A 16,282-nucleotide genomic window follows, 5' to 3' on the forward strand; every position below is an offset into this window, starting at 1 on the left:
GAAAAAGTTACTTACAATGCAAGATGACTTTTAATGTTTCAAATATAGAAGCCAATATTACCTGAAAGACAAAAAAAAAATATTTTAGCCATCACTATACACTTCTCAGATATAAATATTTACAATTGACTTGAATAAAAGACATTTACATTTGATTTTCCAAGATTTTTTTTTCAATCAATCCTGTTCCTTGGCCTTTTGTAATATCTGTTCCGATAATACACTTCATCTTTTCTGTCCTCAGTCAGTGAAGAGAAAATCCTTCTAAACTGTGACCCCCCCCCCAATCTAGAATGCCCCTTTTTTGAAGAATTGGATTTTCCCCACATTAAAAATCGATCTTGTGTTTTACTTTTTTTTGTAGAGAGGTAAGTAAATAGAAACATGGAGGAAAATATCAACAATAAATTAAAATCAACAGAACTTGTTAAAATAAAAAAAATTATAAAGAATGATAAAAAGCCACTCGACAATAAAGGTTAATGGAGATTTTCAGTTGAACGATCAATACTTTGAAAGAATTGGAAATGATGAATGGAATGGACAGGATTTGATTGATTCAGAGGTTAGGGTTAGTAATTTTGTTGAAAATGATCATGTTCTGGTAAGCAGGGAAGCAGTCCTGTGGCATTGTGTCCTAAAGAGATGTTTTTGGAAAGAAACTGTTTCATTTGATTTTAGGTACACAAAATGAAATTTATTTGCAGTGGTGGTACGTAGACGAGTTCTTGCTGTGAATTTTTTTTTTATAGCAGAGGAACAAAGACTGGAGCTCAGTCGAGCACCTACCATAAAAATAACGATAAAGAAGGAAAAGACTATCAACGTTTCTTCTGTGAGAAAGGAGCTGTAGGGAAGAGAAGAGATTATCTGCCACTAAATTGGGAAATCGATTTTGTACCTTATCAAGACAAAAAATACTCCAAGTATCACCCGCACAAATGTGGCAGCAGTGCTCAGTTTTAGAGTGCATTTAACTCGTCCAAGTAGAAGATTATATCAAGATCCAGGTACTTTTTAGATCAGTTGAATGATCCAAACATTTTTCTAGTGAAAATGGCAATAGATTTACGGCCTCAATGCCATGAGTTTATCAAAAGTAAGGAGCTTTCTAAAGGACAGAAGCATACAATTCAGGAAAAGTAAGAATCTGATCATTGGTAGTGAAAAAGAAAAGCTTGGGTTTAGATGTTAAAAGTAACGAGTCGCTATCTTCTATTGCGCCACGTGTTTCATATTTTATGTTCCAACTTTATTCGTTTTAGTTGGTTTAATCTGTTGTGGATGCTTTGCTCTGGTGAGTCTCACACAAAGAAACAACGTCATACAGAAATATTGAAAAGAAAAAAAAGCAGGTCACGGTTAGCAGGTGCACTATGTTGCTCATGTCGAAGTTAGGTAAGTGAACGAGATAGAAAAATATATTTACCAACACGTTTTTTGTCACCAATACAAAGATCTGAGCGCAATATAAATCCAATCATAGAGCGTTCGTTAATTTAATAGAAAATCCAATTGAGCAACACAAAAACTCGGAACATGATGCGTGTTTGAGATTTTATTTTTGTGTGTGTATGTAAAGCTGAACGTCTGTGTGTGTGTGTGTGTGTGTGTGTCTGGTCACGAATAGGCTCCTATATGGTTGACTATTATAGAAAACTGATCACATATAATGATAGATTATCGAGACACAGGAATGGGTATGTTTGATCTGGCATAATGATGATTCATTAAAATTGTGGGGTCTGCGTACGCGCCTGGCCCACAAAGTATGGAAATAAAAAATTTAAAAATTAAAAAAAAACGTTTACAAGTGTTTTTGATATAGATGTACATAATACTTTGATAAGTATGTTTTAACTTAAATAGGGATGGTATAATAAAATTGTGGCGTCTGTGTTCGCGCCTTGCCTCCATAGAATGGAAATAGGCACAAACTTTAATAAAGACTTTTCATATCTATCTGCGTAAGTATACTTTGATAATTATGTTTCAGTTTGAAGAAATTTCGTTCGCGCCTGACCTCCATAGAATGGAAATATGTCACAAAGTTTAACAAGGTTTTTTAATATAGATTCACAGAATATTGTGATAAGTGTTTCAGTGCGAACAGGTATGGTATAATAAATTATGGGGTTTATCTATTTTATTTTTACTTTCATATTTTGCTTTGGTTTTGATACCTCCAAATTCAACCCAAATTTACAACCCTTCCTTTTCATAACCTATCATACTTTCATAAATCAGAGTCCATTTTCTGTAGGCTGTTTTTGAACCCAGTCAACGACAAGTACTTTTGTTAGTATATATATATATATATATATATATATATATATATACGGCTGGTAATTTATTAAAAATCGATTTGAGTTAGAGCTTAGTGTCACTATCGGTTTCCTTTCAATTTCTAACAACTAATAATTCATTACGAGACGATCCCTATTCTTACCCACTCCCAAACACACTTTGCAATGGCGGCTCTTTTGGGAGTAAAAAAGAAACAAATTAAATATATCGAGCATTCAAAGGGATTATAAAATGGTAATTCTGAAGTATACGGACGGCGGCCATTTGTTTTGGTGCGTTTCAATAAACTACCGCCATTTGGCGCTTTTTCGGTCAAAGAACACTTCAATGTTGCTTTACTTCGGAAAATGTTTCATTTAAATCATTTGTTCAAAAATTAATTCATAAAAATCCAATATTGCTTTAATTCAAAAATTGTTTTATTAAAATTATATATATATATATATTTTTTTTTTCGGAGACTTTTCAATAAATAAAATATTGATACATTTTTATGCAATAAATGTTTTGGTTTTCAAATATTTTTGTGTTCGGAAAAAAAAATCTTGTTTGTTGCTTATTTGCTGTGGTATTTGATCAATTAGAAATTGGAGTTATCGCCCCCCCCCCAACATTGCCGCGTCCGTATATTGCAGAAGTGCCTTATAAAATTATGCGCATTCAAGCAAAAGCATATATACGGATCCAAAATAAAACATTGGGATCATGGAGATGATTAACAATTTCAAAAGAAACCTATCAGACAATACAGCAACTCCTGGGTGTTCTCTAAACTAATTTATTGAATAGATATTGAATGAAGAAACAGTGGGTGAAAGAATAGAATCTATTAGCGAACCGAAGCATGCGTCTGTGAGGGAGATTTTAGCTTTAGATTATTCAATTTTTAAAAGAAAAATCTTTAAACACTTACCGCTTTTTAACGTCATTTTAAAGTAAACTGTACCACAATAAAAAAAAAAAAAACCGGCAAATAAAACCAACAAAAATTTAGAGCTAACTGCTTTCTGCTGTACGACCCTATCTTCCCACCTCTCACCCCCCCCCCCCAAAAAAAAATAAAATAGGAAAAGCCTGCCAAAACAAACAAGTCAAAAAATTAGAAAAGGAAGAAGATTCTATGTTTTATCTTTCTTTCAAATTTAGAAAAAATCCGTCAGAATAGTTTCTGTTTTAAGTAATAGGGACAAAACTAAAATTGTTCTACCACCGGAAAAAAGCACTTACAATATAAAAATAAAAAGTGATTGTGTGTACAAATACTGTTAATACTTTCAGTCATGCTTTCGCTTGATGCAGGTTACAATTACACGATAAAACTACAGAAAAGCTTTAAAACCAAGTACATTTTATTATTGATGCACACACACACACACACACACACACACACACGGATTGATTCAAACACGTTTGGGACAGTGTATTAGTGTTAAGACAGTACTGTTGTGACCAAGCGTACAGAAAAGAACGATTCTGTATTGTTAAAAGTAGCGGAGGGGAGGGGGCTGTTTCTGTGGATGATATATAATTCCAGGTGAATATTTTCCAGAGGTAAAGTAACCAATGAAGTTTTAACGAGGTTAATATGAGGGTGCTCAATACCGAAGCAGGGCAAGATATACTTTTCATTTGTTTTATATAAGTATTAATATGTCGCTACATATTCATTAACATGTTTCGGTCAGCCAGTTTAAAGTAACTAGAGACCTCTTCAGGTGATATTGCTTATGCAAAATTTTAATCCGTAATCAAAATGATGAAATATGCTCCTAAATGTGTAGTGACATAAGTTTTTTTTTGTTTGTTTGTTTCATCCTTGTATAGTTGAATTCTCTTGTGCAATTGTCGACTTTTTAGAAGTCGGCTTATGCAAGTGCTAAGTCTGCGATAGATTAAATTTTTTGTCCGGGAATTTAAACTGCATTCTTTATTTTTACATTTTTACTCAAAGACTAATATATATATATATATACACACACACATATATATATATATATATATATATATATATATATATATATATATATATATATATATATATATATATATATATGTGTGTGTTATTTACGTTGAGAACTTGGATATTTAATTCTATCCAAATTTTCACCCACTTCAAAACGATCAATGTTCTCTTTACGAGAAAGAAAAGTGCATTGTAGTTCCACATTCAGTTTGTAGGCTGGCCTTCTTTAAATCCCATAAAAAAAATAAAAATGTATTTACCTTGATTGTGGGTTGCTTTCAACATTTCCTTAAGATTTTCCAGGTGCGATAGAAATAGGTCAGCTTGGGGTGGGGTGTCAGCGTATAACCCAAACGCTTGGCCCTCCTTTCTATTGTTCTGAGAAGTCTGAGATGTCAGCAAAATTACTACCTCTTGGACGATACATGTGGAAATGACACTGAAATGTGGTGTGTGTGTGTGTGTGTGTGTGTGTGTGTGCTTATGGCCGATATATACATGAACATAGATCACAAGAATACAAAACGAGGAGAAAAAGTTTCCTCTTCTATTTAGCAGAGTGTGGCCCATCATAGACAATATCCAGAATCAATGTGCACGCTTGTAATTAAAAGTCAGAATATTAATTACAGCTAATGTACATGGATTCAATATTAAAACATACCACGTAGCCAGTCCAAGTTTAATTTTTAAAAGAATTGGTTTTAGTTAAAATGAATTTTATTTCGTTTTTTTTTTGTTTTTTTTTTGTAATTAAAAAAAAAAAAAAAAAAAGTTTTTTTTAAAAGGCGATTGGGGATGGCGGTAATTATGGAAAGATGCTATTTTAGAGGAAAAATAAAAATATAAATAAAGGAAACTTTATACATATTTTTCAAAATCAACGTTTAAATAGAAGTACAAGTAATATTCTGCGCTGGATTGGAATAAATTTGAATGTAAATTTAAATAATGAAAATTAGTAATTCAATGCGTAAACACAAATCGACATTGAATCTAGTGATGGGGCGATTCCAATACTTTACAAATCTCTACTTATTTAACTATAAGATAAGTATTTCCCCTGAATTTCGTAAAAACATGTTAAATATGCAGAAATTGTCCTAAACATCAAAATACACTTGTGGGGGATGATCTATTGATTTTAGCTTGGTAATTTAAAATCAATAAATAGTTATTATTTTATCATTAATGCTAGCAATAGAAGATTTTGGTATAAACAAAATCAAATTAAAAAAAAGACAATGAAAAAGACAATTAAAAGAATCGTTTTTGCATTGGAAAATAGGCATCAATTTTTCCGATTCCAATGCCCCCATATCTTCCGAATTTTCCGATTCCAATTAATCGTCCCAACACTAATTGAAGCGTTTATCTATTAATATTATAACTAAAGACAGTATTTCTCAAATCCAGATACGTTTATATGTTAATTGACCTACTTTCTCATACAGTATGACTATATTAAACTTGTTTTTTTCTGTTAATTTGCTAGTAAGAACTAGTATTTGCTCAAAATAAGACAAGAGCAACGCAAAATGAACAATTGCTACTTCAATGAATATGCACCAGCCATGAGAAAATCACAAAGTAAATTAATAAAAAAAAAAAATCATGTGTAATAATGGAAAGTGAAAAATGGTATGTAATGACTAAGAGTTTAATAATGTTTTGTGTATATTCAAAGAAAATCATAAGATTGTGAATGTTTGTGGATGACTTGTAACTTGAAAACTTTGCAAAATCTTAGCTGCGTCATAGATGAAAAGCATAGTGATGGATAAACTGAGCGATGGATGGTATAATACAAAAATGTGACTAATTAGGGTTTTTTTTTACAAGGTTATGGTTTAAAGGATGTGGATTCAATACTTAGTGCAAGGGAGGGTAGTCACTCTTACTTCTATGCTGAAATTACTAAAGAAATAGAAAATTACATTTAACCGTGTTGCTACATATTACACTCGGACCCATACGCTGTCTGGTATCGGTGCAAAAAAAGAAATAAAAATTTGACTCCATTTTTTTAAAATCACAAATGCAATGCATTTATTCAAGGTTCTTCCAAAGCAACACATTTCATTATCTTTCTCACATGTTTTACAATACTCTGCCATATAATATGCTTTCTAAAAGATCTGTCATCTCACACCGGCAATAGCTAGCACTTTCTTGCCCTCGCTTTCACACATCTATCTTCCTCGGCATGCAACTTGTTTCTCTCCTTGACCATGTGGTGTATTTTTTTCTCCTTTTGTCACACAAGCTCGCAGACACTTGCTAACTTACATATCGCCATAACGGCTGCTGCTAATATTTTCGCTAGTCAGCTATCCTCCGGCTGCCGCCGATTTTGTTATATGCGCTATGTTACATGTGATATAAAAGAAAAGTTTCACTTATCTTTCCCTACTGGATTTTCAGGTTTATGAAAACTGTGTCCTCAAATTAACTAATCCTATTGACGTGTTTGCTGTGTTTATATATAACATACACTTCAACTGTTTTATAAGCAAAATAATTACAGAGTAGAAGAGAACCTTCATTTATATACACATTTTAAATATACTATTACACTATGCATTTCATTTTTATAATATAACTTGTATCCTCTTAATTATGAAGCAAACGAGTTAGAATCTTTAAATTTAACTATTTTACTAGATAGAAGAATGTGGTGGTATTTAATAGACCTTAAAAATAGAATTTTTAAATATTGAACTATTTAAAGAGTCTCTCCTCACAAAAATGTACAAGAGATAAATCACACTAAACATTAAAATAATATTTCCAGTATTAAAATAATGCTATTACACTAATATAAAATTATGTTAAACTATTCGTAAATCATGAAAACAATATGAAAAGTATATATTATATATAGGAGCAGACACACACCTAAGGAGACTAATCAAAATATAACCAGCTAGAAATGAACATGATGGCCCACATATGGAATGAAAGTATGGAAAAATGGAAAGCGGGGAAAGAATATTGATTTAGTATAGAATTTCATATTGAAGATTGGGACGAAAACAGCAGACTCGACTTAAGCAGCAAAAAAAAAAAATAAATAAATAAATAAATAAAATGGTTGTAAGCCAATCTATTTCACAGACAGACCATTGCTTTCTCTTTACTCTCTCTCTTTTACTCCCTCCTTCTCTCAGATTACCCAGCCTGCTTTGCAGTCTCCTCATCTGCCACTCCCTTGGGGCAAATAAGCAGAGGCAAACCTGTTGACATATGGAGATTCCAAGCAATTTGGAATGTTGGAAGGCCAAGGAAGAAGGAAAGAAATGGCCGATGCGGGGGGGGGGGAAGGGAAATAGAAACATTGGAAAGAAAAATCGAGTGGCAAAAAGAATCAGTCTGAAATTAACGTGCGCTTTTATTCTTGCTCGATTTGAATCAGCAAATATATTACAATAAAAATGAAGTGCTCCATCAACCACCATCACAATTTCTTTTTATTTCATTGGAAACTTCATAAACCGTGACATCTTGCATAAGTCTTTTACTCCTACATCAGCCTTATACGTGACGTCATTCACAGATTTAGTCTCCTCTTTCTCCCATTATCAGGGTCGCAGTCTAAGAAGTAGGGGGCTTATTTTAAAGTCGGAAGAATCAAACATTCTAAATATTGGGATTCTTTATAAAACTACTACTTCGACGATTCCAAACACTCGGACTCCTTATTTTACTTTCTGAGTTGGAGCATTACTCATTATGCAACAGTTATAATTATATGAACGAATTTTATTTCTTTTTTTATTTCTATGAATTAAAGATCATGAATGAAATAATAAAACACCTGCAGTTTCGCGCGTGAATCCAGATTCAACGATAATGTAAAATAAAATCTAAATATAAAATACAATTGTATTTATCGTAAATTTTATTAAAATGTTTCCTTTTGTATAAAATCTGATTTTCAATTGCAGAGAAATTATATATATATATATATATATATATATATATATATATATATATATATATAAGAAAGAGAGAGGCTGAGAGATTTGAAATTGGTATATTAAGGCAGCATTTTTTCATTCAAGCAAACATTAAATGCAACGGAGACACTGCTTTATAATACGTTTTTTTTTTTAATTATTCGCTTTTATGTATAATCATTTTGTATCAAAATCGAAAATATTAATAAAGGTTTCATAGTTGTTACTGTCACGAGCGCTTTCGATTCGTCCACGAATCATCTTCAGGTGTTGAAGTAAAAGTGAAAAGGAGCGAAAATTGAAATTAAAAAGTGAAAAGTAAAATATACATTAAAACTACGTTAGGTGATGGTAAGTTAAAATAAAGTCGATGAGAAGGCGATTAAAAATATAGGTAGACTAAAAATTCGAGTATTAAAATTAAGCAAGTTCGTGGGTACTATTGACAAAGTCTGTCCATTACGTGCTACGCAAGACATTTTAACACATCGCTGCTTTTCTCGAATGCAATATTATTTATAGTAGGGTGAGGAGTTCGAATGTATGACGCTGCAAGAATTTTTAACTTTTTAATATTATTTTAACGTTGTATAATTTTTGTGTTGCCGACGAGGACCGAAGAGTGAAGGAGGGACAATTGTGTTCTTTTATCAAATGTTGATATTATAGCGCTGTGTGTTGTTTAAATGCATGATGATTCTCCAGGACAGCGTTGTCGTTGTATGCCTGATGTATGTATTATTCATATATTTATTTTCGAAGTTACATTCTCCCAGAGAGCATTTCAATCTATACAATACATTAGTTTGCTCCAACGTTTTTATAGCCGGTGATGAGTTGTTTCTTACCACGGAGTTTTGTGTTCTAAACTTATTGTAGTAAATAATAAATTTAATTTTGGAATTATCAACAGGCATCAAATATCTACGAACAATATCTTTAATTGCATTTTCTTCGATTCTGAAGTTAGGTGCCATTTGATTTTGGTAAAATTGCATTACAGTGCTGCTAATATTATTAGAGTTTTCAAGGGATTGGGGCATTCGTTTTATTTGTTCATCAACAATGTAATTCGGAAAGTGATTGTTGAGGAGTACTTGTTTAATGTTTATTTTTGGATGAGTATCTCCTTTTTTATCGATTTCATTTTAGCGCGATTTAATAAATTTTTAATTATGGCTATTTTGTACCTTTGAGGGCACTCACCCTTAAAAATTCTTGCAGCGTCATATATTAGAATTCATCACCCTACTATAAATAATATTGCATTCGAGAAAAGCAGCAATGTGTTAAAATGTCTAGCGTAGCACGTAATGGACGGACTTTGCCAATAGTGCCCATGAACTTGCTGATTTTAATACTCTTGATTTTTAATCGACATATAATCCATATTTTAATCGACTTTATATATTTTAACTTACTATCACCCCACGCGGTTTAATGTATATTTTACTTTTCACTTTTTAATTTCTATTTTCAGCCCTTTGCACTTTTACTTCAACACCTGAAGATGATTCGTGGACGAATCGAAAGCGCTTATGACAGTAACAACTATGGAACCTTTATTAATATTTTCGATTTTGATATAAAAAAGACTATACGGAAAATCGAAAAATTCTACAAAGAAAAAAAATCATAATACAAAGTGTCTCCGTTGCATATTTAATGTTTGCTTGGATGGAGGGAGGAGAGAGAGAGAGACAGAGAGAGAGAGAGAGAGAGAGAGAGAGAGAGAGAGAGAGAGAGCGAGCGAGAGTACACAATAGTAAAATAGGACAATTGCCAATGTTGGAGAAAGAAATGTTGGAGTAATGTGACGTAGTTTCAGTAGCAGACATCAAATATTTTCAGAAGATTTCCACTACCGATTTTCTAGTCTACATTACACGAAATGGATATAAATAAAAATGTTTTCAACGAATGATTCACTGTTATCGCTCCTTTCCAGATATGAAACAAAAAAAAAAGAAATGAGGGCACTCGAATGGGAATAAACTAATAATAAAAAAAAACTATTTTCAGACTTTAAATATACACACGGTTCAGGCTTTAAAAATTGCTCATGCAAAGAGCTGCTTGGATACCCAGCTCATATAACCAAGCGTTTAAAATAACAAACACGTATTTTAATGAGTACATTTATTGGAGTAGACAAGCTATAAAAAAAAAAAAAAACTATTCCTACAAGCATCTATTTACAGAATCTGACTTTTATAGTTACAGTTGTTCCAAATAAGAATTTTCCTTTCTTTTGTCTGAACCAACGGAATACTATTAAATATTAATAATAGGGTTTAGGTAATATATATATATATATATATATATATATATATATATATATATATATATATATATATATATATATATCCCTCCAAACCGCTAGCCTTGATGGAGGGGAGACTAAAACTTGCTGCTATAATTTTAAATGATCTGAAATAACAGCAAGAGGGGAGAACGGATTCCAAATATTTCTCATGTCATCTTCCCTCTTTTGAAAATAGGGGACGATTATGAATATCTCCAGTATCAAATAATCCTTATACACTGTGAAATTTACTTTAAGTATAAAACCCAAAGAGGGGAGATATAACGTATGAGAAATATTTGGAATCAAGTCTTTCCTTGCTGTTATTTCAGATCATTTGAAACCATAGCAGCAAATTTTAGTCTCCCCTCCATCAAGGCCAAAGGTATTAGGGAAATATATATATATATATATATATATATATATATATATATATATATATATATATATATATATATATATATATTTATAGAATGGTTACACAGTTATTGTTTACTAGATTGAGGTCCCCTGAAACTTGTGTGTATCATAGAGTGTGCGATGAATACACAGAGCGTGTTTATGTTTATTTACACAAACATGAGCTACATATATGCTGTAGTGATATGACTAGAGATCGTTATAGAAACATGTATGTACATATGTAGCTAGGAAGATTCAACTGATGCTAAATTGTATTGAGTGCGCCAGGTTGAACCCAGTCAGCTCCACAGAAACTTTCATCTAACCTTGTGTTTGACCTCCTAGACAGAAGATAAGTAAATAGTATATCCTTTTTCACCATACTTATAACACCATATATCCCCCTTATTTTTAACTCTCTAAAATAGTTGAAATAAAACTGAAAGTTTGGAAAACTCTAAATTAGTATCTTATACATATGGCTTAAAAGTTCACATGTGTATATTCAATTTGCATGAAATTTAAGAGGATGCTCATCCTTAAAAGGGATGTAGAGATGCATGACGACTTTCATTGTTTTCCATGGAAAAAACAATAAATGTACTAGTTTTTATGTAGATTATCTAGCTTTAACTACATCAATAGACGCCTAATGCGTAAGTAAATGGAAATCTTCATTGTTTTGAAGTAACAAAACGCCTAATTTAAAAATTGTTTTTATTATGAATAGTAAAAACAATTAAAATTATGAAAGAATAAAACTAACAATTATTAACTTATTAAAAAATAAATAAATAGGATGATGAAAAAACTTGCGAATTTCAGAAAGGTCTCAATTTAAAAATATAGCCAGAGAAGTTAAAAAATAAAATAATGGAGTGAAAGCTTAATTAAAATAATTATAAATTACAGATTCACAACATAAATAATTATAGACTCACAACGTAAATAATTATAAATTACAGACTCACAACGTAAATAATTATAAATTACAGACTCACAACGTAAATAATTATAAATTACAGACTCACAACGTAAATAATTATAAATTACAGACTCACAACGTAAATAATTATAAATTACAGACTCACAACGTAAATAATTATAAATTACAGACTCACAACGTAAATAATTATAAATTACAGACTCACAACGTAAATAATTATAAATTACAGACTCACAACGTAAATAATTATAAATTACAGACTCACAACGTAAATAATTATAAATTACAGACTCACAACGTAAATAATTATAAATTACAGACTCACAACGTAAATAATTATAAATTACAGACTCACAACGTAAGTATGACGTTTGCTTTACAGAATGTATTCAAATTTCAAAATATTTTCATGTTTAAACAAAATTGTCAATTTTTCAAGAACTGACAATAGATTTTACAATGTGATATCGCTCGATTCATCAATCCTGATCTGATATTGATAGAGTTTCAACAACTGTCTGTTACTTTCTATGGACGATTTTTTTTTGTAGTATTTTAAAACTAGACATCCTCCTTGAAGTGAGCATAGAACATGTGCTATTTAGTTGTACCGCTTTGTTAGGCAAGTGTTATGCTGAGTCAAGTGACATGATGAGATGGGCTTTCATGAATCTGGCTGAAATAATCTCGTTGTCCCCATAATCTATCATGATGCGATAGGTTGCTGATACCGTCATGGAGTCTATTATGTCAGGTGGATGTCTTTGGAGAGGCGTGTAGAAAATAACGGAGGGGTCTGTTGTGGGATTGTGAGTGATTGTGAAACTTTGAGCAGTGTTGGTTGGTAAAAAAAGAAAAAAAAAAAAAGATTTCTGTTTACGCTTAAGGACATGTGAATTATGTATCATGCTCTGGTCTCCCTTACCAAATACTCTTTATAAGGGGTGGTTGTCCATTGATATTATTCTATGATAGCTCATAATGAGTATGTGGCACTTATATAATGCCTAGATGATAACTTCTTCCCTTCAAAAGATGCATGTTAGAATTTTGCATCAGTGCAAAATCTGAGGTTTACAAATACAATGTACCAGCACTCAGAGCAGCAAGTACAGTGATTATGTAATAGCAGTAAACCTAGGCTTTCTTTACCTTGACCGATGTAAAGATGACCCGTGCACTAAAGCTACATAACTTACTGATGTTACAGAATAAAAACAAAATTGGAAGTCCTTTTGTATTGAATTATAGAGGGAAATTACGAACATAGTCCAAAAGTAACCATTTTCTTTTTCTTAAGACAAGGAATTATTTTTCATTTGAACGCATGCAATTATAAAAATTTCTTACCTGAGAAATACAGTAAAGTAAGAGATTATATTTTTTAAGTTTATTAAAACTTAAAAAATAACCTAAAATAATACGCACTTTAAAAATAAACGAAAGAACTATTTACTTTAAAACAAAATTTACACAATTTTGAACAAAATCTTGAATGTATTTTAGCAATTCAAAAAATAATCGTGGACTCTATTTACCTTCGATAATATGAGTAACCTTCCTTACTCTATACTGGAATAAAGGCATGATTTATGTAAATATAGATTTAGGCCCTGTCTTAAGTCCTTGTGTGCAAGATCTGTGGAACGGTCAAAATTAGGCACCGCCAAAACTGGGGGGGGGGGGCAGGTCAGTACTTTTTGACGGACCGTCTTTTTAAAAATCTACCAAAAATCAGGTAATTATCCGATCAATACGAAATTTTCAGCGATTATTAGGAGAAGAATGAACTTTATAACAGTGTACTTATTTTTCATAAACGATATATATATATATATATATATATATATATATATATATATTCTTTTGCTTACAACCCCCCCCCCTTGTTTTGAAGTGGGAACAAATATGCTTAAAATAATCATCTGAAACTGAACAAAACATATTGTGTTGTTGTAAGGGACAGAATTATAGATTAAAAAAAAAGAAAAAAAAATTGTTTGCATACCTTATTTTGACGTCTGAATATCAGAACTTCGATTGTGTTTAATTATCCCGCTTTTGAGTTTTGAAGTGTGAAATTCGGTGAATATGTTAAGTAAAATAATTAATTTAAGTTAATCAAAACAAAAAAAAATTTTTTATATTTATACGAAAAAAGCCATTTTAAAATTTTTGATAAATAAATTAATAATTTTTTTTTAGCGAGCCGAATAATGCATGACCATTATTAAACAGAGCATGCTTTGAATAATCGATACAAAAAAAAAAATCGATAAATATTGTGCCCTTTGTGTTAAAAATAGCATCATTTTTTTCGATCTCGTTTGAAAACGTTTGCCGCCTTTCGACTACGGTGGACCAAATGCGCTGAAATAATTTTTTTTTATTCTGCTTTAAATTGCCCCCCCCCCCATTTTGGGGAGCCTGGCCCCCACACATACACATTAAAAACCAAACTCATACAAATGGTCACCCATCTGGTACTGGCCAGCCTCAGCTTAATAATACATTGAAATTTTCGTCACTGAAAAATAAGTTTTTTTTGGCCTGTTTGGTCTTCCATAGTTTTCGTCTCATCAAAAGAGAACGTAAACAGAGTCGATCTGAACTCTACGGCGACGCGAAATATCTGGTTACCTATATGAATAAGTGGAATTATTTGAAATTCAGGTACTTATAATATTTTTGCATATTCTCTTAGAAAATCATCCTAAATCTTAGACAATAAATGAATAAATAAATTATTTCAAAAACCCTTTTTTTTTAATATTTAAGTACGTTTTTTGTGCAAGACAAAAAATATCAATTGTTAACTTTTTGGGAAAATTTAACATTTAAAATTTAATTAAAAATAGTAGAAAAAGTTTTACATTATTCTGTTTTCTATATGATAAAATTCAGGGTTTTATCTTTCTGGAAAAAAAAAGTTACTCAGAAATAATGGATTTCAATAAATGTAATTTAGTTTTAAAAAACAACAACAATTTGATTTTGCAGCCATTTTTGGCGGTGCCTAGTCAAAATGTTGATAGATTTTTACAAATTTTGAGCTACTACTAACATGATTACATTTTTGGCATTTATTGTATATACGTGTTTAGGCATTATCAGAAGTTAAGTATAACTGGGATATCTGGAGATACATAAAACGATTCCACTTCTTGATGAAAGTTGCAAGTGTCAGATTCCTAATCATAAAGGATAACCATTCATTGAATTCAAGAGGTTTTGGTGTTGTGGGTTATCTAATGCCAAGTGGAATGGCGAGCTAATGTGGCATCTTTTGTTTGCATTTAGTATTTAAATACTGTAAAGTAAAAGATTTTTTATTCTACCACTAATCTGAGGTTTGAGTGACCCTCTCTCCACCCCCCCAAAATCTACTCTATTGCTTACCCTAAGTTCAAAGAGCAAGCCCCCGCCTCAAAACCCACATTGTAATATCATACACTTGTCTAAAGAAAAAAAGTGCACAGAATTTATCTCCATAGCAAAATATTAAAAATGGTTAACTGCCCTAAAATGTTAGAATGAACCGGAAACGGTAAATTGGTGAGTGAATCTAATCTCACCGTAAATTCTAAAATTGTTTTTATTTTTTTCTGCTAAGTTTTCAGAGTGTTCCCCAGCTAAAAATTAAAATCTTATTTTATTTTGAAGGGAGGGGGGGGCCTAATCTACAATATATATTTTTTTCATACTGACAGTATCAACTGATATATTTTAACTTCAGATTTTTCTTTAAATTTCGTTAAAATTAGCTGTTTGTGAAAAAAAAAAAAAATTGTTTTCATGTGTAATAAAATTTAAAATCCTTAATACATTTGAGTTTAGAAATAAACATGCCGTTAACAATAGAAAGACCAATTTAGTAGAAGTCAGTTCCCCCCACACACAACCAAAAAAAAAAAAAAAAGTAATTCTGCTAAAAAGAAAACCCTTACCCTTGTTTTATTAATATTTTTGTGTTTTTTTTTTTGTTAAAAAAGTCATTTTTTTTTTCTTAATTTCCAAAATAATATTAAAATTGTAAAATAAAAAATGATGTAGAAAACAGCGTGAAATTTCCACAAGATTCCTTTAGAAATGTTTAACTCATCGTATGAATATAAAACGGGGAGAACTGAGCTTGATAAGTTTCTCAGACATTTTGAATCTCCTCCCCCCCAATTTAGGATACAACTTTTCCCAACATCTTCACTGACAGGATTTCTCATCTCTTCAACCAGTTGTTTTTATTGTCTTTATTAAAAGCATTAACAAAATCGGGTTTGTCAGATGTTAGTCACGTTTAAGATCCTTTCCAAAGATAAAGTAACATTGTTTTTTCTTTTTAACATCTAAATCATTTTTTTTTTTTATCAGAATGCATACACAAGTGGAAGAAGAGGCATGAA

The 16,282-nt window shown here is 31.2% G+C and overlaps 1 protein-coding gene across 2 annotated transcripts in view; it reads right to left on the reverse strand.

Annotated features, from left to right (window-relative positions):
- LOC145293838 (uncharacterized) overlaps window positions 1–16,282 on the reverse strand; it is a 398,476-nt gene that overhangs the window by 268,883 nt on the left and 113,311 nt on the right. The window contains exon 2 of one of the 2 annotated variants that reach the window (XM_080140505.1): window positions 16–61. The exons of the other annotated variant lie outside the window; for it this stretch is intronic. The gene's annotated coding sequence lies outside the window, so the exon portion shown is untranslated. The remainder of the gene's footprint in view (window positions 1–15; window positions 62–16,282) is intronic. 2 annotated transcript variants of the gene reach the window in all.

The sequence above is a fragment of the Euprymna scolopes genome, chromosome 15, assembly GCF_053919585.1.
Source record: "Euprymna scolopes isolate OS-2025 chromosome 15, ASM5391958v1, whole genome shotgun sequence".
NCBI classification, from domain to species: domain Eukaryota; kingdom Metazoa; phylum Mollusca; class Cephalopoda; order Sepiida; family Sepiolidae; genus Euprymna; species Euprymna scolopes.